This window comes from Chiloscyllium plagiosum, unplaced genomic scaffold, assembly GCF_037043375.1.
Source record: "Chiloscyllium plagiosum isolate Xiang-an unplaced genomic scaffold, Cpla_swu_hap1 HiC_scaffold_8, whole genome shotgun sequence".
In the NCBI taxonomy this organism is placed as follows: domain Eukaryota; kingdom Metazoa; phylum Chordata; class Chondrichthyes; order Orectolobiformes; family Hemiscylliidae; genus Chiloscyllium; species Chiloscyllium plagiosum.
Genome location: NW_028270146.1, coordinates 78,657,637 through 78,685,326, shown reverse-complemented (window position 1 = coordinate 78,685,326; position 27,690 = coordinate 78,657,637). Strand labels below are relative to the sequence as shown.

General features: G+C 39.7%; 1 long non-coding RNA gene across 1 annotated transcript; it reads left to right on the top strand.

The window, feature by feature from the left end:
• Positions 1–8,202: 8,202 nt before the first annotated feature.
• Positions 8,203–14,662, top strand: LOC148149424 (uncharacterized). The gene is made up of 3 exons (XR_015757772.1): positions 8,203–8,238; positions 12,998–13,081; positions 14,484–14,662. It is a non-coding gene; the product is annotated as an uncharacterized LOC148149424 (long non-coding RNA).
• Positions 14,663–27,690: the final 13,028 nt, after the last annotated feature.

Below are 27,690 nucleotides of genomic sequence, written 5' to 3'. Positions count from 1 at the left end.
ACTTAGTTAATTAGGCTTCTATAAGTAATTAAACTATCTCATTACCATTTTAACAACATGCTGTATCCAATCTGAATTTTTAATTGTTCTTTTACATTACAATTGCATCGTGGAGGTGAAATCTTTTTCTAGTTGTCCATGCTACTGAGGCAACTATTTTGTGAACATTTAATAATATTAATTGCTTTTGTGATCTACGTGGAAAATACTTTCATACTGACAGCCAAAGAGAAGAATTTTTAAGAAAGAGATAAATGTTTTGTTCCTGTGTTTGCCAGTCTCAATCTGAGATGTCATTCAGTGAAGCAATGAAAAAAATATACACCAGCTTCCATAAGTCGACCATGAAAGGAATTACCAGGTCTCTTCAGTTTGTTTTCAGACACCTCTTGGCAATGTTGACTGACGCGAGGAAGACATACTCCAATTTGAATGGAACATGGACCAAAGTGATGTGGGAAGTGGAGGTATTAATTTTTTTGCAGAATGCATTCGTTAAATGGTCTTGGTTAAGTTGCTATTCATTGTCTATATTTTGTGATTTTTGTTTTGCCTCAATGAGTTAAATGCTAGGATTGAAAGATTGCATCCTGTCACACCAGCAACTGAGGGATAAATACATTGCATTTGCACAAAGCAAGTCTGAATTTATATGTGGAAATGATTTCTTTTATACAATAACAACACATACCGGATTCAGAGCCAGGTGTTCATTTTGCACAGGATGCTGCAAGCAAGCCAAATGGCACAGAAACAAGACGCCATGTTAAAATTACAGGATGTAATTGGTAAACTTCTAAATAACAGACAACTGTACTTAGTCAATTATTTTCCTCCTCCCTCCTGCTATCGGCCGTCAATTTTTACTTCATTTCCCAATCGGGTCTGCCTTAAATTCTTCCTCAGTGAGTCTGTCTCCAATTTCCCCTCCCATGACCATACTTGCCTTGGCTTCTCAGAGCACCTGGTTCAGTTGACATGTTTGCATGATTTCTGTACTGGGATTTATAGTGACAATAGAAGCCTTTTTATAAACTTGCACAATGGGATTGCGACCTGACTCAGATTCCAAATGTTAAGTTCTTTCTTTGATGTAAACATACCAATCACACGACAAGGATTGGTGAAACAAAAATGTAGGTTCCCTTCTTTGAAGAGAGGGCTGTATACAAATAATGTTAACTAGGAGGTTAAGTATATATATTTGACTTTTACTCCTGCTGCTAGTAGAATGCATACAAATCACGGGATTAATATATCACATCCTGTCAAGGTGGTAATGATTGACAGCAGATTAAGATACGGTCCTTTAAAAAGGTACTTGTAACCTTCACTGAAGGGGTTGCAATGGGGAGAACCACAATGAAGCTCCTGAAATAAAATCAGCCAGCAACAGGAGTGCAGGCAGACATATGGAATAAGTGGAACCGGAAGAAATACAGCCAGGAAAACCCTTTAACCTTTGTGTCTCCAAGAACTCTTAGCTGGATGCACAGACCTATTGTGATCCTGCACTACCTAAGGGTGTGTTCCAGAGTGGAAAGTTTATTGTGAAATATGATAGCTTAAAAAAATCTTGTGAATCGGAGATGTTATGACAAACCTTTAACTATGTGTGTTTTTAAAAATCCAACTCATGTTGCTTTACCAAAAAGTGTGCAAACTGCAGATGCACTTAGATTTGGGGTGCAAACCAAGATATAATTCAATAATGTAAGTTCATGGTCCTAATTATACTGACCAAACACTAAAAGTCAAATGACACTACCAGAATATTCCATTATTAATTCTACCTTTAGAATGAAAAGTTGTAATTTTGAATAGCACATTTATTCAATACCCATAACATTTTTAAAGTAAAAACAGCTGTAACTTTGAAACAACTAAAGATATAATTTATTGAGGTAATACAGTGAAATAATACTGCACCTGATAGCATTGTTCTTGTTACAGTATTGTCCAGTGTTAAATGGTCATGTTTAATGCACATTGATCATTGCCCAATACAGGCTTATATGCAATTCAAGGGGTTCTCTGTCAATCTAAACAACATCTACAGAAAGAACATTTTGGGCTGAATTTCCCCATATGCAGTTAAAACGTGGTGGCAAGAAACTTTCATGGTATCAGCTCTGGTACAGCTGGCAGATTTTTTTCATAAATAAAGCAAGTAAGATGTTGGGTGCATTTCTTGTTGAGTCTCATGGCAAGTGAGATGGCAATATATGCTGGAAGCTTCCAAGCTTCTGGTAACACATTTAATGCCCACCTCGATACTACTTGTGATGTTGCAAGCCATACTCACACTACGATGCTCATCACTAAACTGTGAGCAAATCTTCATAGAAGAAAGCATAGCTCATTCCCTGCTTTCTGGAGATGGATTTGAAGATGCTGATGGATTATATGATGCACAAAATGACCGTCCTCTTCCCACCCTGAAGAAGTTCTCCTCTTCTCTCCACAAGGATCTCAACAGACCCAGATTGCCTGGAAAGAATTAGCAGCACTGATCAATGTGGCATCCTGTGTCAAAAAGCAATGCCAGAAGAAAACCAATGATCTCCTGTATTTGCAAGGTTAGGTGGTACCATCTTGTCTCTGCTAAGTCACACCATGAGAGAGATGAGGAACCTCCTCAAGATGAGGAACCAAGAATGAAAGAATGTTGCAATCACCCAACACTGACTATCCTTCACATGCAACAGACTCTTTGACAGCATAATTATCCCTTTGATGGCAAATAGCCTCAGACTCTTTGACCACAGATAGCCTTAGGTATCAGGGATCCTTGAACTTTACCTTTGAGGATGCCAGCCAAGCAACAATTAAAACCATTTCTATTTTACTTTGAATTTCTATTTTACTGTTTGGCCCTGTTATGGTACATCTCTAGGTGGAACTTGAACCCAGATCTTCTGGCCCAGAGGCAGGATCACCACAAGACTCATGCTGGCATTGTACTTTAATGCGGATGACAATAAAGCTAAAGGCAATTCTCAGGAAATGGGCCAACGTTCAGCCTGCACATGTCATTCCACACTTACACCTACTTTATGATTGAGTGCAGATTGAGAAGTCATTCCACACCTCTTCATAGGTTCTCCCTTTGTGTGAGTTCAAGGCAGTGTGCTAACATTCACAGCTGTGAGATGTTCAATAGGCAGCTCACATGCCTTCAGGCCCTCACAGCACAGTATAAAGTTTTTCTCAGGGGACTAGAGTGCTGCCTTTTACAAGTTAAATGCTGTCCTAGACAGTATTCAAACATATTAAGCAATCTGCCTATCAGGTGAGCAACAGGTTAGCAAGCGACCAAATGAAAGTCCAGAGTTGTGCAGTTTAGGTGGATTGGCCGTGTTAAGTTGCCTGCAGTGTCTTAGGGATGTGCAGGCTATGTGCCTTAGCCATGGGAAATTCAGGGTTTCAGGCTTCAGGTAGGGTTGGCGGGATGGTGTGTCTGGTGGGATGCTCTTCAGAAGGTCAGTGTGGACTCGATGGGCCAAGTGGCCTGTTTCCACCTTGCAGGGATTCATGATTTCTATGAAATCTGAACCCAGCTGGAAGTGAGTGGCAATAAGGTGGTCTCTGCCTCTTGAGCTTGACAATGCACTGCTTTGTCTGTGCTCTTAATCTACCCTTCTCATTAATGTCCTAATCATCTGTCTCATCTTCATCCTCAGAAGTGTGCTGTCAATCACCCATTTAGTCTTCATCCAGGACATTTCCCTGATTCCCGACTTTGTTGGCTCCAATTGTGAAGGGCACAATATGCCACAATGATGTGGCACACCCTTTCTGGGCTATAAGTCAAGGCCCTGTCACAGTGATCCAGCAATCAAAGCCCCTTGCAAAAGAAGTTTCCATCCTCTTCTACTATGGTAGTGGTGGAACAGTTGGCAGCAATGTGCCTTCTATCTATGTCCATCTGTAGTTATCTTCAAGGAGTCATGAGTCATGTTTAGAGGAGGTACCACCCACCCATAAGGACCTTGAAAGGAAACTGGTGCCTGGGTTTTCCAGTAAATACGTAATATCGCATGTCCCAGGATATCTGCCACAGCCTTCCAAAAACTGGTTCAAACAATCACAAATTATTTGAACATTTGTGGTGCAGAATCAATCCCTGTTCACAAACATTACAGATTGCTGAAAGGGTGCTCTCAAGACAATGTGAACGCAGTCAATAGCACCCTGTACCTTACAGTGGAAATCCCAATATCCCAGCTGCTTTAGTATCATTTATAAGCAGAAGGATATGAAGAGCTTTGTGCTGGCAAAAATATTGCATCAGTGACGTCCTGCATACACTTAAGACCAACTGTTCCCTGAAAATGAACTGCTAGCATAAATGTTAAAGGCAGCAGTGACACTGACAGACACCAGACTGAGATTGGTACCAGGCCTTGTCAGCACAGGTCCTCCTCTAGCAGCAGGTGGATCTGAAATGATGGAGTGGGACATCCTGATACATTGTTGGCACTGTTATTACCACATTTGAACCCAATTTCAGTGAAGCTGATGCTTGGAATCTTATCACTTGGCTGCATCTCCTTGATGGTTCTTCTCCTGTTGTTTCTCTCTTGAGCAGCAGCAATTGTTGTTACAGTTCTTTCGGGGCTCTTTCAGCCACTCTCTTTCTCTGGTTTCTTCAGAGTAGCATCAAGACCACCACGAAACCAGACAAGGCTTCAGCTATTTCAGCTCCATTAAGCAACAATCAATGGGGTAAGGCAGAGAGATGATGCAGTGTTATTGAAAGAATGTCTGAGCCCCCGTACACCCGTAACAATCAAGCTGAATGTGATACCTTACAGTGTGGCATGGAAACTTCACGAGAACATCATTGTAATGTCTCGAGAAGGGGTTCAGAGGTTGGATGACCTTATCCAATTGCAGAGTGAACAACCAAAGTTGTTTGCTATGCATCACTGGGAGTAGACATTGGTCAGTAGGCCATCGTGCACTCGCCCCAAAAAAAAGTTATTTCTACATCACCATCCATGTCTTTGTAGATTTACTTTTCTGCGTGAGAATCTAGTAGCTACAATGTGTTGTCTTCCAAAGCTTGCTATGAAATTCTGATGCCAAATGGGAAATTCACATTTTATTTAAAAAGTTCCTTTATATAAATAAGACGTTGAGCTGACATGTCAAGGAGACAATTAACACACACAATGTGATGCGCGTGATTCCTTGAAGCCCAAATGGTTATGAGCATTCATTGATAATTACTGCCATTCAGATGTAGTAAGCCTTAAAAGCAGATAGGTGGCATTGCAGTGTAGTTATTGAATAGTTGATGCTCAATCCAAAATGGTGAGGTTCAGTGTCAGTGCTTGTGTAACTTGTAGCCTCCAACTGACATATCAAATTTTCCTCTTCTTCACACTCCCTTTTGGGTTATTATCTCTGTGGTCCCAGTGACTCCTCAGCAGCATCCCATCCCCACCATTTCAATTGGGCCACTTTCCATTACTATTAATTTGCCCACTTTATCCCCAAAGTCTTTGATAAATCCCTTTATGGCCCTACAGCCTTCCCATGTAGAGGTCAAGGTGACCATATCCTGTTTGAACTCTCACATCCTTCCACATTTTGGAAGTTACCATTAACTATAAAATCCCACCTGGCCATCTGCACTTGGCCCTGTCAGTAACCATTCCATCAGCAGCCCTGAAAGTGCAGCCCATCCCCCAACTGGATGTGCTTGTTTTCCTCAGGACACCACGGACTGCTCCCCGAGTAATTGCAACCAAACTCTATAACTGATACAGTTTGCCAGAAATGATTTAGCAGGAGAGCTCCAATTTACCAGAATTGGTCCTCCAGACCAATCTCTCAACAGCACCCCAGCTGACTCACCTACCATGCCCACTGCTTGGACTTGTCCTGTAGCACTATCTGTGACCCAATCCCTAAACTAGAACCCGATCACCCCTTGACTGACCATAGCAGCACTTCCTGACTGACTGTAGTTCACCCTCACTCTGCTATTTGACTTTCCCATTTGACTTTCACACAGAACCATTGGTTTCAAGCACATTCCATGTATGTCTAATACGTTTACCTCTTCTGTGCTCCTGTGTGCCACAAGCTGCCTGCCATCCCTTCTCCACTAAATTTCAGACTAAACCATACAGACTGCCTGCTTGTAACCGAGCATCAAAGGCCTTTAGCAGAGGTTAGCAGCCTGCACCTCAGCTTCATTGTGGATGCCATGAGATGCTTGCCTGTCCCTGAGTGTAAAGCAAACGATCAGAAGCATGTCAATCTCGTCGTCTCTCTGTTTCAAATGATATAATTGATGCACAAAAGTGATGTCAGCGTTGATCTGAGTATAAGCATGACATTGTCTTGAGGCTGCTGTTTTGCCAAGTTACATGCGTGAAGGCTCCATGCCCTTAAACAATGAAAACACCTTGCACAGAAGAACCTGTTCCATTAGAGAGGCACATTCCACAGCCATTTCTCAAGCTACTGACTAGACAAGTTACCAGGTACTCATTTTGTTTTACCTGTCGAATTTCTCAATGAAGGAGAGGAGAATTGCAAGTGCAATGATCGTATAGCAGGCTGGGGTATTTATGAGCTGCAAATGCATGGAAGGGCAAGTTTCTGAACTCACTATTTAAGGCTCAAGGACTGAATTGGGCAAGCTTTTCTGAAAAAGGAGAATCTGATCTTTTCACTCTCACCCAATTAAGTTACGTAATTTCATTCACCATTAATCTCACCACACCAAGGAGTGAAAATTCTGCCCCTAACACCCCGTCCCTCACTCCCTTTCCTTTAAACTTTAAAGCCAAGGCTGAACATAAGTAAATTGAATGGTTACAGGCTGTAATTTTGTTGCTGGACCTCCTGCCACAGAAAGTAGTGCTGGTAATACTGTTGGGAGTACTGTATTAGAGTCAAATCATTTTGTACCATATAAAAGGTCTTGAGTGGCAGCAATTGGCTACATCCCAGTTATCAGTTTTCTAGACAAGGCAGAACAACTTTACCTACTATTTAGCCCAAGGCTAGGGCAAAAGACATTCTGACAGACTGGACAGATTTTACTTCATTGTGTGTGCCTATGGAGTACTGGTGGCTGTACCAATACCTGCACTGATAATAAATACTTGTCCATCAAAACACAACTGTAAAATTAATGAGTCAACTAAGTCTTGACAGATGACTTTGCGAATGAACAAGGGGAGCAGAGGTTGGGAGAAGCAATGAGTGGTAGATGTCAGTGACTTTTTTCTCTCCTCTGTAAAATGCAAATCTATATATGGACCATAGCCCCTTAAATTAGGACATTTCGCAGAGCTCCAAGAATAAGAGAAACTAAAAATAGTCTTATTCTCTAGTGGAGTCATTGTTTTAATGCGTACAGCACTTCACTTTATAAAGGAAGAGTCCCACGGGCAACAATCATGATACTTCCTTGATGCCCACATTTAGTTTGCTGTTTTTCCAAGACGTGAGAGCAAGGGATTTTCCGACTGTTTCCGAAAAATGGACTAAAATGAACCAAAAGCATTCCCAGGATTAACTATTCGCTCCACTTTCAGAGCACTTTTCTGAAAAAAACAGATGTTCTTTTTTTTAATATATATGCACTGCAGCTTAACTAAGCTCACAGCTGCAGGTAGGTGGGAACTGTGCCAGCTCCTCGACCTGCCCAAATAACATAATAACCCCAGGCTCGAGAAACATGATACTCCTGATTTCCATCAAGCAGCGAGGGGAAGGGAGGAAAAAGGGTAAATAGCACAGAATTGTGTAAAGCTGCTCATCCAAGCCTGCAGCTGAAATTAACATAGGCTTCCCTGCCTTTTTTGGAGATATGCCCATTAGGTTGAATTAGAGCTCATTTGTGCAGGTTATGCTGCTTTGCCGCCAGCCTCTTGCCCCGGCATCCTTCAGTTTATTAACTTTAAAAAGCACTCTTTTCCTGCCAGAAACCTGGCATAGATGGTGCACAGGGCAGCTCCCAGATCTGTGCACGCAAACAGTCGGCAGCTTTCTTTTCCTGTTCACAATCTGCGTGCATGAGATCATTTCTATGACTTTGACTGCTTTCCCCCCACCCCCACAAAACTCCCAGGATCAAGTTTGAGGTTTAAAAAAAGTCCAATTCCATTTCCCTTTCCTCCAGTTTTCAGGAATATATCCTGTGGAAGCAAATAGCAAGAGAGAGGGAAGAGAGAAAAAAACCATCAAAACCAAAATGATTATCAATCAAAGGTAATTACTTTTTAGTAAGTAAAGCATCCTAGTGACAGTGAAGGCTTGCCTTCAGCATTTGGAATGTGGTTGGGTGTAATCAGGGACTAAATTAATCACAATTTTTAACCAGTTTTCTCACACATAAAAAATGCTTACTGGCAGAATTCCATGGCGATCCACAATAAATATCCACTCCCCATCCAAAGAAGAGTATCCTCTTTCTCTATTTTCAGTACAAGCAAATGGAAGCTAAAATACACTGAAAGAGAAGTACATTTGGTGTCTAAAGTACAAAACCTCCTTCTAAAAGCAAAAGATAGTACTTAATACACACTGGTAAAATACAACATGAAACTAGCCAACACTTCTGCTGATTTCAACAGAAAATTACATTAAAAAGGTCTATCTTCAAATTGATCTCTTTAATCAAGCTTTTAGTCAGTCGTCCTATTGCAGAGCCTTCTGTGACTCATGGACCATTTTTCATATGATTACAACAATGTCTCCAGGCATTGAGTATGTTCAAGATGCAATATAAATACAAAATTGTACTAATGTAAGCAGATAGCTTAGCAACAAATTACCAGGAAAATAATCAAACAAATTGGACTTTTGTTTTGTGAAAAATCAACGATTATGCAGCATATGCAACATCCTGCCGTAACATAAACAACTTGAGGTATCAATGGTGTTAACCATAGTTCAAGAATGCAGAGACTTTGTTAATGACAGTGAGATTAATTTTAGTTTTTTTTAAAAAGTCTAAAATTGAAACACACATTTCTAAATTTATCACACATATAATCGCTGTGCCACTTATTTTCAGCGATTAAACAGATTACAATAGGCACTGTGTACAGATGAAACCATTCATCATTTATTTTTACCTAAACAGGAAACTAAGTTTTCAACAGCACATTGTATTTTCATGGCTGAGGCAATATCGCAGTGGCACGTTAGGGGATAGACAAATTACTACCTGCGTAAACTTCTTTCCATGGCTGGAATCTGTTCTGCGCCTTATTCTATACTTCTGGCAATGTAGAACAAGAATCAAGAATTTTTTGTCACCCACTTTTAAAATTTGAATCCTTTCATTTATCACCCTTTTCTTTGTGGACCTGAGATCATTATCTATACATAGCCAGCTAGGTAAAGCAAATAGTTTTAAAATTACTTTTACCTAATTTAAGGACTACAGCTGCTTAAAACTCTCATTTTAGTCTCCAGGCACCTCATTTTAACTTTGATTTTTTTTATGATGGAATGTGGCCATTTATATGACCTTTTGTTCCTCCCTCAGAGGAAGGCTGGTGACAGGTAGATTTATTAAGAGTTTGTTATTGTAAATTCCAGATCTTGCGATTATCTCAGATTGAACTTCTGGAGCTTTTTCTGACGTTCTGGTATTAGTTCAAATATGTTTTAATGTTTGTTCTCACCTCTGTGTGACCCATTATAAATACATCTCACATGACAAATGAAAAATAAATTTTCATTGAATTTGGTTTTCTTTGCAATATAAAATTTGACTGAGGAAGCACTTCATCAAAACTGTTGCTAGTATTTCAGAGAATAAAAATAGTCATTTCAAGCAAAGAATTTTCAGGATAGTTCAAATGGTAACAAAGCATTATTTAGATTCAACTGGAGTTGCTTCTTCACCTGTGGAGGTGATTTGCTCTGACTTCAATGCTTATTTTTATGTTTGAGGTTAAAAATAAAGCAGAGATGCAATTGGGAAAATATTTGAAATAGAATATAGAATCAACTTGATCTATACATGTGAAAAGCAGTACAGTTTGAAAAGTTATAATTTTGATGATTCATATCCAAGACACTGCCTGTTTCTTTCTTAATACTTAGAGTCGAAAATTATAAACAGAAAAAAAGTCTGTTGATCACATTAAATTACATCTCTTTGAATACAACTATTCTATTTTAATTCTAATTCAGTAATAAATAATAGAACCTAGACATCATTAGGTTCTTCCTGCAATTTTTATTCCGTATTAGGAACCAAATAAACATTATTGATCTTTTTCTTTTAGCTAACATCAAGAAATTGACTTTTTACTTGAATAAATATTATTTTAAAAACATTAAATATCACTTTGCTAAGTTAAATTTACACTCAGGAGGGGATTCGTTTAATGATGGGTTGCTCTTATTTATTTACTTCTTTCAATTGTTTATATCATTTCCCCTTCAACTGGGGGTAGCAATAAAATATAAATTAGCTATAGATATACTGAGACGGTTAGACAGCCCTTAAATGTAACGCTTCATTGCCAATTTTAATAGTGATATTTAAATGAAATCTCCTTTATGGACAATATCACAAAGTGGATGCAAGAATTGTGAAATCAAAACGTTGTGTAATGAATGTCAAGAAATATTAATTCACATTCAAGGAACCTCTTCAAAACTTAAAACAAATAAAACTTTAAATATTTACACAAATTGACATACTTTGCATCAATTTCAGTACATTGAAGTTCCATTTATCAGAACATTTGATTCAGGTATGGCTTTTTTTCCCCATTTAGTTCTATGAACTAAATTCTTCCTTGCAGCAAGCTGGTTTCACTTATAAACAAGACTTTTTTTTCCACTGCTGTGTAAGCATTTCAGTGATCTAAGGTCACCTTGCACCCTTTTTGTCCCGCAGTCTGTATCATTAATCACCCATTAATGACCACCAGTCCATAACAAACATCTTGGAATGCAACTTTGACTATTATGTTTTATGTTACATTTTTAGTACAGACCTGTACTTGCCATATTGGGTATCTAATCATTAGTTATCGAATAGGAGTTCATTTTGATTTGTAACGTTGGACTTTTGATGCTCTTTTTAAAAGGGAGTAATTTGCCCCTCCCTCTTGATCATGTTTCAGGACAGTCAGGACAACTAAAAAGGGTGCCTGAAGTATGATATATTTTAAGAAACGCTTTCAGAGTAATAACATAATACAGCAGAACTATTTTCAGCAATTAAAAACTTCAATGTTGAGAATTTTAATATCTTTTCATAGCATATTTTTCTTGCCTTTGAGTCAGAACTAACTGTTAGCATGCCAGAGATGTTCAAATGTTGCCGACTTTTGTTAATACTGCTCAGTTTTGATGTTCTCCAGTGCTGTTCTAATTCATGTTCCACCACTCATCCAACCAACCACCAACCACTGGTATGCCCACCCCCACCCCCTCAACCAAGCAGTTGGCTTGGCACCTCTCCATAGTATCACAGCTGCGATTGGAAACTCAAGCCTTTGGAGATCACAGGAGACAATCTATTCTGTGACACTATAATTTGCTGTTTCAATGGAATATGCCACAATGCTACCCTCAAATAAAATGAATTGTTTTTGCTCATGACATAGATTAAAAAAACTTTACATAATAATGTAGCAAATTAATATTTTTAAGCATAATGCATTGAAATTATAGACCAACAGATTTGGCATTCATGGTTTAAAAAAAACTTCAAATAATTATAGGAAATGCAATTCATGATCTTCCATTGAAAGCACAATGTGATTAATGGAAGGCAACACAGTTTCAGGGATGTCAGAAAATGCGACACAAATTTATTGGACATTTTTGTGGTTGTGCTGTGGAATAATTTTATGTAGGAAATCAAATGAAGGTTATAGATTTAGGCTTTAAAATAGATTGTGATAAAGCACTTCAGTAAAATTTGGTGCTTATGAAACCCACAGCAAAGTAACAAATTAGATTGCAAATTGGTCAGACAACAGCAAACAGAGTTTGATTAAAAGAGGGTAACATTTTCAGGAGATAGCAGTGATTAATTGAGTTTCAGATGGATGAGCTCTTGTACCTCTGGTATGTATACTACAAACTCTGATCAGAAGAGTCATGGGGCACAATGTAGATGGAAAGGAAATGAAATAGAATTTGTAAAGTTGCAATTGTCCAAACTGAAAGAGATAGCAAAATGAGCAGGACAGCATGCATTCCTTCTGGCATTTGGAGAGAACCAGAACTTGGGCTAAATATACTTTGTGGGTATAAAGAAAGGGCTATGAGTTTATGAACTTAATGTGAGTTTTATTAGGAATAACACTTGTATTTATGTAGATAGCTTAATTACACCAAACTTACTAAGGTGCATTGCAGGGGAATACAAAACAAAATTTGATCAAATCATATATAGTGATATCAGGGCAGGTGGCCCAAGGATTTGGTCAAAAAGAGAGAGGGTTCTAAGCAGTGCTTTAAAGAGAGGGAATAAATAACACAGCGGTTCACAGAGTAAATTCCTGAGATTAAGGCCTAGCCGCTGGTGTGCCTGTGATTAGATAATTATCGTATTTTGATGAAGATACAGTGGAGAGGAACACATGCAAGTGTTATAGATCTCGAGATAAAAACATATGAAATACTATTGTAGAGCATGGGTTGCTATAAACCTCAAGGAATATGCCAAGAAAGTTGACTTTGTTTTCCAGTGTGTTAACGAAACTGAACTTGGAATTTTTAGAGTTAATTTTAATATTCAAATCTTTAAAAAGTATGCAAAAAATGTAAAGGTGAATCTATAGAAGACCATCAAATATGTACTCTAAAGGCAAGATGAGAAAGCCATAATCGTATGAATCAGAAAAATATGAAGATAATTTAAAATATATTGCAAAACAATTAATTTGTAATATATGCAGGATTACATATTTGCATTTAAATCTGAGGTATTTTTATAAATATCATGAAGGTTACTTTTGATTGCCTCACTGTGGTTCAATGTCTATAGCCAAACCAATGAACCTTCAAGAAGGAAATTACGTTGTCAAGGTCAAAAAATTAGAAAACCTTTCAGAAGAAGATTGCATTCAAGGTAATTTTGCTCGTGACTGGAACAAAGAAATGACTGCAGGTGCATTTACAATATAACTTAGGTATGGCCTGAATCCAAGGAGTAATAATTGTAATTTCATTTGCCATGTGGAGGATATCCTCTGGAAACATTTTGGTAGAGTATTTTTGAATGACCAGATTAACAAGGTAAAGAAGACCATGGCTAGGCAATGCTAATAAGCATGACCTTACTCTTTCCTGCTAAATTAAATTCATTGAAAGTATCTTCCTATCCATATTTTGCAATAGGATAAATATTGTCAAATTAAAATTGCCTTTAAAAAGCTTGATTTTCTATCTTGCAACAAACACTTCTTTCATTTCAACTCCTAAACTCCTGTAAAGCCAACATGTCAAAACTATATGTACTCTTACCACATCCAGGAAGCCTTTCTAATAACTCAGATTACCTCTGAACATAATACAAGAAAAACACAGGTCATTTACTCAACAATTCACTCCAGTTTTAAATCATCCCCTCTAAATCTCATACTTACTAATTTTTCCATGGTTTTTAAGATCAACTATCTATTCTATTCCCCATTCTACACACAAAATGGCCCAGATATTCCATTGGCCAAGAATATTTGGAGTAGAGCAGCCTGGAATTGTGCTTTGCAACGATATGGAATCTCTGACACTTTATACTGTGAAAATTTCACAGAAAATTCAAAATGATATTGGGCCAATCTCTAATCTGGAAACCTCTGACAAGAGTCCTTAAAGTTGGAACTTTGGAAGATTTTATGGAAGGTAGCAAGAATCAGTTGGGTGCCAGAAAGGCCTAAATTTAACTTTTTGGGTCCTGAAAAGCATTCCTACTTCTCCAGATTTTGCAAAGAAAATTTCATGGGGGTGGGGGAAATAACGTCATTTCAAAATCTCCGTGCCTCTTAGCTCTCTTGTGGCTGATGGACTTCAACCAGTCAGGAAACCATGCTGTCTTGCCCTTTCATGTCCAAATTAATGTTGCATTCAGGGCATAAATAACACCATTAGCCTCAAACCTGCTTCATGGAAGAAGAGAACTACCAACTTCAGATAGGTGCCTTAGTCATTTACTCAGAAGAACAAGTTAAAATCAAATAGTAGTAAACGATGTAAGAAATCTGTGGTAAAGTCATTCAGAGTAATTTAACAGCTCACCCATTGGGTTTCTACTGGACAGGTGTGGATATAGCTCCTTTCCACAACAATGTCTCAAACCCCAGCCTTATTCTGCAGCTCACCAAAACACCAGAGGTCTTGACTCTTCTCTTACTTTAAAATCTTCGCTGTTTTAAATCAGACTTTTCTCCACTCACTGCCTTTTTCCTACTTTTGAAGAAAAGTTGCAGCTTCCTTTGCTAACTTCTGTGATTTTGTTTTCTTGCTCCTGGTAGAGTACGCCATGCCCAGAAGCTCGGCATACCTCGGCATACCTCACTGCGCAAACAGAACAGCCAGTTAAAGGGATGAGAAGAAGTACCAAAACATTGCTTTCAAAAGGAATCAAATTTGGTCAGTTTTGTACAAGAACCATTTGGTGAATGCAATATATTCCTTATTCAGCATTTTCCATTTTTTTTCTAATCTCTTGTGTTTTTGAGTGCTTAAAGACTCAGATGCTTGGTTCAGCAGCATGCATACTTTACATCCCAAGCAGCATTTGTGAAGACAAATTAGGACAACTCTAAAGAGCCCAGCCAAGATCTACAAAAGATGCATCCATATTAGGTATCTAACTACCATATGGTCTTGGAAGAGTGGTGCAACAACTGAAGAAATAATATTCAGTGCTGTACTTTGTTTATGTTGAACATTCTTTCTTAAACCTCACAGAAAATCTATGTTTCATGCAGCACAACATTGTACATCACTATTACAGTCCAGTAAGCACTATAGGTCAACTCAGAAATAAGAAAAAGAAGGGACAAAAGGGCATTGACATTTTCAGATAAAATTATCTGTTAAACAAAGAAAGTAATGGTGCCAATCTGTCATAACCTAACAACAGCTGATGTGTCTGTCTGATATGACATTATTTCTTTTTAAAAATAATCTCAAAGTAAACTGCCACAAGCACCCAAAACGTAATATGTCAGGATATCAATAATATTTCATCGGTTTACTTTCTTCAAATTTAAGCTTATTTTAGTGACTGAGAACTTGGTCAAATCTCTTTTATGTGTTAACTTAGTCTTTAACCGCATAATGTTTTTTTAAAAACTCACATAGTAACTCAATTTAGCATGTCAATTCATACACTAAAAATAGCTCTGGGATAAAATACCAGTATCTCTCTAAAGGGCACTCTAGTTATGAAATGCAGACTTCTGGTTTAGATGGTAGGATCATCTTTACAATAGTGAATGGCAACATAGTTAACCAACGTCCAGAGATTTGTCAAGTTCCAATTGTTTTATAGTAAAGTCCAGTTAAAATGAACCAGTTTTGAGATGTTTAAGAACTCCCATAAAGGACACAAAATATGTCATCACATTTGCTGGGTTGCAAATCTTATGCCTTTATTTGCAGCAAAAAAATGCAATAATCACTCGCGAATGCAATAATAAAACCTTCATTCCCTGCTTTATATCAAATACACAAAACCCAAATGATACCATATGTAGATGATGCCCAAGTACCTTGCATCATGAATTTTAAAAATGCATCACATAAGATCTTCAAATTACATTTAAATCCCTTTCAAAGAATGTTAGCAAAAGTTATTTTCAAGGATACACACTTTGGGTAAGTGCACTTAAGTGATTGCCTTTTTTCCATATTGTAGTCAAGGATTAATAGGATGATGCACTAAAAATTCTCTTTCTAATGTTAAGCTGTTTTCCTGATTCACTTTTAGTGGAAGAGGCAAGGGGAAATCATCAACAGTAATGTCAGACCCAGAATGCTCTGACTTTTCCTTACCATCTGTATCTATATTAGTTTTTAATTACATTATTACAACACATCTTTATTTTATTAAAACCAAACACACCATAACTTTCTGTAACAACAATAATAAATTACCTGGGCAAGAATTACAATGGGTTTGGCTATTTTTGCATAAAGCAGGAGATATTGTCACAAGACGTAAATTGCATCATTAAATTAATGAATAAATATAATCAATTTTTACACATCGGTGGTGAACAAACTAAGAAAAATAATCCTAAATTTGAATGACCCAGGGTGTTTTTTATGAAGAGAGTGTGATGTTTTATTGTGCCATAGTTCCATGACTCTCAACTCGAGAAACCCTAATTTAAAATCAGAGATACAACTCACATTCCCAGAACCTAGTCAGGCAGAAGCGTTATCTAGCTTGCTGCCTGGGGTTTAATTTCTTTTTACTATCCTTAATTTGCTGCCAGATGCAATAAACAAGTTATGGCCTCTGGGAAATAGCAGCTCACTCATCATCTGAATTACATTGTTAGGGTTTTATCACTACTGAACTTCTGCACAATCTGGGAGCTTAATGATTGGGTAGCGCAGCTCTTCGAATACTCACCTTTGTGGCAGAACAGCGGATGATTGAGTCACAAGCTGATAGTGAACCCACCTCAAATTTGGGTGGCATGGCAAGGGGCAGGGCAAGGAGGAGGGGTCAATACTCGGCTGTGGGGAACAGAGTCGTAGATGTTGATGCCAAGCTACCTCAGGAAGTGATGATTCCCTATAGTCCAACTGGAAGGACTTGTGACTAATCTGCAGTAATAAATCTTATTTTATGTTCAAAAGAACCTTCTACTGCACTGAATGTTTTCAAAATTGGGCACATATATCAATAGGTAAATGTTAATAATAACATAGCATTATTTTACCAAAGAGGTCAATTTGTTGCTTCCGAAAATCTATTCACAATTGTCTACATACAGGTGGGTCTGTGAATAGAGGAAGCTAGCTCAATACCTTCACCTGGGTTTCAATCCTAAAAGTACGGAATTAACACTGCTTTTCCTTACTTAGTTCAAATCGTGAATATTAATAACCAAACTTATGGAATGGAAATAGTAAATTATGCAACATTATATTTTCTTTAACCTGAATCTGTAGTGGGATTTAATGCAAAGGTAATCTACATATTAGAAAAAAAAGGAAATTCATTTTGAGCCATAGCAGCCTCCATAAGTCACCAAAAATGTGAATCAATTCTACTCTTGATACTGCATTTCTAATAGACATTATTTGTACCCTTAGCATTGTATTTATTAGGTTAATTTTCATTGGAGACTGTAGAATCCAAACAGAGAGAAGCTTTATGAAATACTGCAACTAAGTGCAGTAGAAATTGGTGTCATCTTTGTGCAGTGCCATAATAAAACATACACATCGCATTTGTGGGGAAAAACAGCACTGTCCCTCATTGTTGCATGCATTTTGGAAGAAAATGTAAATTTATTATTGTCTTAAAACTTGGCAGTATAAAATTTCTGGCATAACAAATGCTACCTGCTGCAGAAGTGTGAAATGTACGTGTCTCAATATGATAGACGATAGGATGGGATATGTGTGTGAAGCTGGATGGCATGATCTTTGATTAAACTCAGAAATAAAAAACAAATCAGCAAATCATAAAAGCTCACAAAACAAACAAAAATGATTGCAGTTACTATGAAGGTTAATTTTCCTTTTCCTTAGAATCAGCAAGTTGTCTTCAGCTGCACTACTTATTTCCACTGTGCCCCCACTCTGACTAAAGTCTATAACCAAGTGCATGCAGCATCCTCTTTGTTCATTTCATCAGTCAGCTTTGATTTTTGCGACATCTTTAAAATTCTGGTCACAAAATTTTAAAGACGCTGGGTTTTGCCTAATGAAAATGTTGTATTCAGGTTCTACTCTTGGTTAAAGTAACAATTATTCAGTAAAAGGCCACCAACCTCCTCATTAAGATAAAAAAATGCAAGAACTACAGATGCTGGAAATCTGAAACAAAAACAGAACTTGCTGGAAAAGCTCGGCAGGTCTGGCAACATTTGAGGAGAGAAATCAGAGTTGATGTTTCGGGCTCAGTGATCCTTTGTTGTGAAGAAGGATCAATGGGCCCGAAACGTAAACTCTGATTTCTCTCCACAGGTGCTGCCAGACGTGCTGAGCTTTTCCAGCAATTTCTGTTTCTGCTGGATATTCATTTTGCAGCCAATAGAATTTATTTTCAAGTAACAGAAATAGTTGCAGCATGTCTTTTCTCCAAAAGCAAGTGCAATAATCAAAACCTAGAACAATAAACTTCTTGGCAATTAGGTAAGTTTGAATTAATAAATACATCCAGCATTTTGAAAAAAGGTTGACGCAGTGATATTTTGATGATGTCAGCTGACATGTGAACATGTATCCATGATGTCTGTAAACATCTTCTCAAAACCAATTTTCCTTACAGTCACCAAGCCTAGCCTCCTGTGGCTCTGCATGTGTTTCTTTGCAACTACTGGGATGAGCCACAGAATGATTCCTTGCTTCAGTATGTGCTACATAAATGTGACTTGTCATTGAAGACCGAAGTTGAACCTGATGAGCTATTGATTTCATATCCTCATAAGGGTACTTAATCTTGCTTCCTGGAAATCCACAGTTGTGTTCTTTCATGGCCATACCATTGTTTATCATAAGGATAACATAGACACCACTGACTAATACAATGGCTTGGAAATAATGTGGTATCACATGGCTGAGATGTGATTTGTTGTATTTTAGTCAGTTGTGGATCAATCATTTGGCCTTAACAGATGACCACGTTATTTGTCAAAATTAATAAGATATAATACCTTTATTCATACATCAGACTACATTCCGGGAAACTGTTAACATCCCTGCCAAAAAAATCTAGTTTTATTGATACAAATCCTGCAGCTTCATGGGCTACATATTTCAACCACAAAAACACCACATCCATTTTTTATAGTTAGAGAAGGCACTCTGCAAATAGTTGCAAAGGAAATAGATGCTAAACCAATGAGGAATATTTAAGGAAGGGTGACTGAAAGCTTGACCAAATAGATGAGATTAAAAAAAAAACCTTTTTTTTCCAAAAAAAAGTGGCTACCTTTATCGACAGCTACCCATGATCACAACATGCTGCTGATCAGTTTAAATATTATGGGAAATGAGTGTTATTTCTGTTCACCGAACACAGCATTCCTGGGCACTACGAGTCTTTCGACTACTCATCATTCTTAGGTGAAACAGTAGCAAATGGCTGATTTACAAGTAGTGTTTTGAAGCAAGGGGTCCATGCAAGCTCCTCACTTTACAACATTAAACCATTTCTCAATCAATGGGGAAGTATTTCATTTTGATTTTATGCCTCACATTTGTACAAATCCTTCCAGGCCGGCTCAGATTAGAATTTGGAATAAAAGGACCCAAGTTTGTTTCCTTACACTTCTTTGGTATAATTCTCACATACGCTTGATATCTGCATGCAGTTGTTTTCTGAATAGCTCCCTACTTGTGTCAGATAGAGAATAAGAACTTTATTTAAAAAGCTGTGAGCTCTGATTGGACAAGGTAGCATACCCACAAGTTACTTGCACTATTCCTTTGAATCCTGTTAATGCATTAAGAATTTCCTTCTGAAGAAGGAAATACTGTTGCGCACTTTGTGCAGTGCAGCATGGCCAAGTGGTAATATCTGAGGATTCAGGGTAGACCATTTAGGATGGAGATGAGGAGACATTTCTTCACCCAAAGAGTGATGAGCCTGTGGAATTCATTACCACAGGAAGTAGTTGATACTGGATGTATTCAAGAGGCGGCTAGATAAAGCACTTGGGGAGAATGGAATCAAAGGTTATGGGGTGAAAGCAGGATTAGGCTATTGAGTTGAACAATCAGCCATTAACGTGATGAAATTGGGGCGGCACGGTGGCTCAGTGGTTAGCACTGCTGCCTCACAGCGCCAGGGCCCAGGTTCAATTCCCATCCTGGGTGACTGTCTGTGTGGAGTTTACACATCCTCCCCGTGTCTACGTGGGTTTCCTCCGGGTGCTCCTGTTTCCTCCCACAGTCCAAAGATGTGCAGGTCAGGTGAATTGGCCATGCTAAATTGCCTCTAGTAATAGGTGCAATAGTCAGGGGGAATGGGTCTGGGTGGGTTACTCTTCGGAGGGTCAGTGTGGACTTGTTGGGCCGAAGGGCCTGTTTCCACACTCTAAATAATCTAATTTAATCTAAAGAATGGCCGAGCAGGCTCAAAGGGCTGAATGGCCTCCTCCTGCTTCTATCTTCTGTGTTTCTATCACTGGGCTTTTACTCCAGAGACTCAAGTAATGTTCTGGGGACTCGGGCACGAATTCTATCATTGAATTCAATAAATATCTGGAATTAAGAGTTGAATGATGACCACGAATCCATTGTCAATTGTTGGAAAAGGCCCATCTAGTTCACTGCCATCCTTACCTGGTTTGGCCTACATGTGACTCAAGACCCACAGGATAGGCAATAAACAATCCTAGCCAATGATGCCTTCATCCTGAATGAAAAAAAAATTGAGTGGATGTACCTTGTTCCAAAACAATGAAAAAAAAATTGGATTATCCCCATAAGTTTTAAATGGTGGGTTCTGAATCTTGCTTATATGCTGTGACCCCTTTATTTCCATGAATTTGCATCCTGTTATTAGCCAAATTAGTCTCATTCCAATGCAACCTCCCATTCTCCTCTCCTTCTGGGAAACCAAATGCCACCAGTTCCTGACATGAAAGCCAGAGTAGTCATCTGGTGGCAGCAGCTCACTGTTTGCTGCACCAGATATTCATCCAACTTAATCTTCATCATGATTCGGAGATGCCGGTGTTGGACTGGGGTGTACAAAGTTAAAAATCACACAACACCAGGTTATAGTCCAACAGGTTTAATTGGAAGCACACTAGCTTTCGGAGCAACGCTCCGAAAGCTAGTGTGCTTCCAATTAAACATGTTGGACTATAACCTGATGTGTGATTTTTAACAATCTTCATCATAACCTCCCTGTATGCTCCATCCTCCTCCACTCAAATCAAACTACCAGACTCACTACATTATAAGCTGGCTCACACACTCCTTCAGCCCTTCAGGATTCACTTTGGAGCTCAAGAATACCTAAGGACTTGAATGCTTCTTGCCAGATCGATTCGCATGCAGAGACACAGATGTATCACATGTACCTACACAGGTTGCATCTTATGTTTCTTACTTTCTCAGCACTGACTCAGTTTGTGCTTATTTGGAGGCTGCATGTCTCCATTCCTTCAATATGTTTTAGTGCACAGGATCTTCAATGCTAAGTTATAGGCTGTTAGCTCTGACTTACATTAACTTTTAGTGCAAACGAAGAGGCAGGCAGTGTGTCATGATTCAAAACAGTGAACAGTCAAAGGGTGGATGTGTCACTGTACAATACCATGCTTTGTATCACTCATACAGCATGTATCAGCAGCTTAAGTGGCAAACCTATTTCCAAACCTGTTACGTGTATGATGGTCTACACCTGCACCACAATGGGACCCCATCCTTGCAGATGGGTTTGCTTGGATTGTTAGGAGGAATTTAACTAGTTTGACAGGGGGAGGTGTTCATATAATAGGGACATAACATACATTAGTAAGGGAATGAAGGCAGAGGGGGTTCAGCCAGGTTGAGGTTCAAGGGAGAAAGTGAGGTCTGCAGATGCTGGAGATCAGAGCTGAAAATGTGTTGCTGGAAAAGCGCAGCAGGTCAGGCAGCATCCAGCGAACAGGAGAATCGACGTTTCAGGCATAAGCCCTTCTTCAGGAATGAGGAAAGTTTGTCCAGCAGGCTAAGATAAAAGATAGGGAGGAGGGACTTGGGGGAGGGGCCATCGATGACTGTATCGGCGCCGCCTCGTGCTCCCACGAGGAGGTTGAACAGTTCATCCACTTCACCAACACCTTCCACCCCGACCTCAAATTCACCTGGACAGTCTCAGATTCCTCCCTCCCCTTCCTCGACCTTTCTATTTCTATCTCAGGCGACCGAATCAACACGGAATCTACTACAAACCGACCGACTCCCACAGCTACCTGGACTACACCTCCTCCCATCCTGCCCCCTGTAAAAACGCCATCCCATTCTCCCAATTCCTTCGACTCCGCCGCATCTGCTCCCAGGAGGACCAGTTCCAAAAACGCACAACCCAGATGGCCTCCTTCTTCAAGGACCGCAATTTCCCCCCCAACGTGGTCGACGATGCCCTCCACCGCATCTCTTCCACTTCCCGCTCCTCCGCCCTTGAGCCCCGCCCCTCCAACCGCCACCAGGACAGAACCCCACTGGTCCTCACCTACCACCCCACCAATCTCCATGTTCAGCGCATCATCCGCCGTCATTTCCGCCACCTCCAAACGGACCCCACCACCAAGGATATATTTCCCTCCCCTCCCCTATCAGCATTCCGTAAAGACCACTCCCTCCATGACTCCTTCGTCAGGTCCACAACCCCCACCAACCCAACCTCCACCCACGGCACCTTCCCCTGCAACCACAGGAGGTGCAAGACTTGCGCCCACACCTCCCCCCTCACCTCCCTCCAAGGCCCCAAAGGAAACTTCCATATCCGCCACAGATTCACCTGCACCTCCACACACATCATCTATTGCATCCTCTGCACCCGATGTGGCCTCCTCTATATTGGGGAGACAGGCCGCCTACTTGCGGAGCGTTTCAGAGAACACCTCTGGGACACCCGGACCAACCAACCCAACCACCCTGTGGCTCAACATTTCAATTCCTCCTCCTACTCCACCAAGGATATGCAGGTCTTTGGACTCCTCCATCGCCAGACCACAACAAAACGACGGTTGGAGGAAGAGCGCCTCATCTTCCGCCTAGGAACCCTCCAACCACAAGGGATGAACTCGGATTTCACCAGTTTCCTCATTTCCCCTCCCCCCACCTTGTCTCAGTCTAATCCATCAAATTCAGCACCGCCTTCCTAACCTGCAATCTCCTTCCCGACCTCTCCGCCCCCACCCCAGTCTGACCTATCACCCTCACCTTAACCTCTTTCCACCTATCACATTTCCGACGCCCCTCCCCCAAGTCCCTCCTCCCTACCTTTTATCTTAGCCTGCTGGACAAACTTTCCTCATTCCTGAAGAAGGGCTTATGCCCGAAACGTCGATTCTCCTGTTCCCTGGATGCTGCCTGACCTGCTGCGCTTTTCCAGCAACACATTTTCAGCTGAGGTTCAAGGGAGTAAGGTAGGGCCATCAGAGAATTAGAGGTAAGAGAAATAAGAGCTTAGATTTACACATGGAATTGAGATGCTGTTGCCATCACACAGACATGGGCAGGGCTGACCATTCAGGGTATAGGATTTTCAGCCTGGAATGGGGAGGATGTAAAAGAGGAGATGGTGCTACATAGTTAATTAAGGAGTTGGTTACTGCAGTAAGAAGACACAAGATCATGGAAGGATCTTCAAAGGAGGCTTTTGCATAAACCTCAAGAATAAAAAAGAGGCAGTCACATTGCAGGGAGTGTATTATAGACACCCAGACAAACAAATAACCAAGTTACTGGGTAATACAGCAGATATATAGACAATTCACTGAGGTGTGGAAAAATCAATAATAGGGTAATTATATTAAGGGAATTCAACTTTTCCAACAGTAATTGATATAGTCATTGCATAAAAGGCTTAGAAGGGCAGATTTGTTGAAATATATTCAGGAGAAGTGGGAGTAGGTTTTTTTTGCCAAACTCAATAGGTCAAAAGGTCTCCTCAATACTGTATGATTTTATACTGTCTCTCAATGTTCCTCCTACCAAAATATATCATCTCACATTTCTCTACACTGAGCCAGAGTCCTGTACTATCCTCCTCACAGTTTATGATTCTTCCAAATTTCATTTCTTCGGTAAAGTTTGAAATTGTACTCTACACACTAAGATCTAGATTAGGGATTTTTCAATTAGTTTGCTACAGAGTTTTATCACATGCGTATGTGCAAGACCAAACATTTCTCGTGGGAAGAAACTGTGTGGACAGTGAAGAGGAGAACAACTCAAACGGTTGTTGGGCCGGCCTGTCGGCCTGGACACAGTTCCATGCCAGCACAGGTTTTAAAGTGGATATTTTTGGATTTTAAAAAAAACACCTATCTAAGTCTTAGATTCGAATAAGAAGTGGATAAATTCAGCATCAAAAGAAGCAATTGCCCTGCTAATTCAGTCAACGAAACATCTGAACCCAAAGGAAAAAGAAAACAAGCCTTTTGATTTTCATGACCCTGAGGGTCACATCTACAGGGAGAAATGGGCAAACACTACAATGAAGGGTCTTGCCTGAAACATTGACTCTCCTTCTCTGCTTGTCTTGCTTTGCTTTTTCCATCTCCACTATTTATCAATACAGACATTGTGATGGTATCAAGTTAAGTTAAGATACTGTTTACAAACAAAACATCTACCTCTTGTGAAGAAACACATTCAGTACTTCAAGAGTTTGAGAGACCAAAACATCAAGCAGGCCCAACAGCCAACGGAGTGTCTGTATGTATCAGGTAAGGCTCAAGACATTAGTTACCTGGTGGTTTGGCTTATCGGAAAATCAAAGAAGCCAATATGATTACCAAAACCATAATCATACATGTATGTCAACAAAAATCGTAGGTGCAGTGTCAAGAACAGTTGCTGCAAAAGCGATCAATAAAATTCCATTCCCTGACAATAGTTAAATGGTGAATTGATGACATGTCAGCTGATAGGAGGTGCTGCAAGAGATGTTGGCTACTAATGGGAAGTTTGCTTTGCAGATTGATTAGTCCACTGATACAAGTGGATATTGCCAGCTGCTAGTCAACATTCAAGAACTCCATTCGGGAAAACTCGATTTTTTGTAAGGCGCTACCAAGTCATGCGCTGAATGAAAAGATATTTCAGATAATAGATACCCTATCTGAAAGAATACAATCTCACCTGGGCCAATGTGTTGGAGTATTTGCACTGACAGAGCAGCCTCCATGATGGAGAAAGTCAAAGAGTTTTTCAGTAAGGTGAACAACCAAAATTGTGATAGTCTAATCACCCATTGCATCCCCCAACATGAAGAGCATGTAGCCAAAACAATGCCACTGGAATTAGCTGCATTATTAGAGCAAGCTGTGAAAAATGTGAATTACATAAAATCACAGCCAGTAAAATCACATTTGGTCACTATATTCTGTGCAGAGATGGGGATTGAACTTCAGAGTTAACTGGTACACACCAGAGTGCAATCGTTATTGTGGGGAAGGTTGTCTCTTGTGGTCATGAGCGCTGGAGAGAACTGACAGAGTTTTCAACAATGCATGACCTGCCTATCTATTGATTACTGGTGGAATAAGCCGGCATATCTCACAGACATTTCGTCTGAATGAGCTGAACTCTAAAACGCAGGGTAAGAACAAGATAATCCTGACCTTTGTAGACAAATTTCAATGTTTCAGGTAAAACCTGGGCCTTTGGTAGGAGACAGTGGTAGGGGGTTCACTTGAAATGATTCAATGAGCATGATCATCAGCGGACGTAGCTGTCATGATTCACAGCTTCGTATTGAAATATCTCAAAAGCAACTGCAAGGAAATTCTACCTCTTCTCAACCAAATTGGAAAGGCATGACCGGATACGTAATCTGTTTAATGCACCAGCTTCTGATTTATCACAAAAATTGACATTGAAAGAAAATGAGGAATATGCAGAGCTATGGATAAAACACACAATGATGCTAAATTTGGAGAGGTGTCTTTGTATATGTTTTAGATAATTGTGGTACATGAATATGCAATAATCTTTCACCATGCTCTTCCCATTGCAACAACATACGTCTGGCATTTTCAGCAGTGCTGTACATGAGAAACAATAGGAGGGAGAACTTGTCAGAGGAGTAAGCTTTGTGGTAGCCCTCGAATCGATTACAACATGCCCACATTTTCCACTAACCCAGGAAATTGCTGTTTACCCTTGTTTCCGTTTTGCTGTGGTCCATTGTTCATGAATAATTAGAAATAGTTGACGAAGCAGATTTTGAAAATGTGTCTGTGCTCACAGTCTACAACGTTGTATCTTGTCGGTGGATTTCAAACGTGCATGCTTTTGATCTTTCATAATGTTGCAAACATCTCTAGCTAGGCCGTGGCCATAATAAATGCAAGTAAATGTGACATTTATGAGCAAGCAATTGAGCTGATAAAAGTGGGTGCACAGTGGACTTGTTTGTTTCATTAATACCAAAAAGATTGGGAACCACTGATATAAATCATTAAAATATATCAGGAAGAAAAAGGGTCCTTAAACTAACGCTTGGGGAATTCCACAACAAAGCCTTGCTACAACTGGAAATTATCTAATGACCATTTCACTCTGTTTCCCATCACTCAGACTTTTTAGTATCTATGCTGTTACTGTTCTATTTAATCCATGGCCTGTAAAATTTCCTCATAAGTCTGTTGTATGGCAGTGCATCAACAGTGTTACCCTTATCAAACCTTTCTGTTACCTCCTCAAAAACTCCAGCAAGTTAGCTCAACACAACTTTCTTTTTCGAAATCCTTGCCGACACTTTGTAATCAACCTTTTTCTCCATGTGACGACTAATTCTGAATCGAATGATTGTTTCTAGAGGTTGCTCATCTTACAAATGGTAGGAGACTTCACCAGGTCCAAAAATGACAAAGACAGTGGAACAAACATTTCAAGAAGGTTCAAGTGCATATATATTCTCAAAGGTGCAAGGTAATTTACAATCAGGCATCAATCTTTAGTGTTCAAATGTAGGCTCGATATTGACTGCTGGGGTGGAGGGAGCTTGATCCATACTAGAACCTGTTGGCCTTGAAAATGTGGACAATTTCACCCCTTGGAGCACTTGCACCTAGAGGGCCCAGGCCTACTGAAAATGTCACACCCATATACAGACTTACACTGCTCGGCCAGGACTTCTGGAGAAGCTGTGAGACACTCCAAGTGATTAAGTAGGGAGTGTAGAGTGCAGAACTGTTTAGTAGTTTGCGAGGGTTAGGTGGACAAGAACAAATAAGTGCAGATGATGCATGTACTGAGAATTATAGTCCAACTTGGAGCTTTGGTGAAAGGTATGTACAGTGGCAGAATTAGAGAGAGAATTATGGCCCCGTGAGTGGGATTTAACAGAGAGATGGTGGTGACACTGAAAGTTACAGCGTGCCAAAGATTTTTTGGCCTTCTTCCTGTACTGCTGCACATTGTGTTTCACCCAGGTGACTATCTCAGTACAGGTTGGATCCTGTCGGAAAACTGTGGAGCTAACTCTCCTTTCTCAGGCAGCCATTCAATATGGCAATGTGAAGGGCCAGTTCCTGTCTAGCAGCATCTGAAGTGGTGTGACTAATGCTTAAAATATGGTGCCAGTAGTGTGAAACTTACAAAGCCCTGGCAAGCATTTCTGTCTCTCATGCCTCATGACTCCATGAGAGGGATGCTGTAATGGCCAGTTGCATTATGAGCATTTTCAAAACAACATTCCAGTATATGATCCCAAGTGAACCACTGCAACATTTTAACAATACTAGTGAGGAATCTGTAAAACAATAAAACAACTCGAATTGCTCCTACTTCAAACATCCCCAGAAAAAAAAGCACATT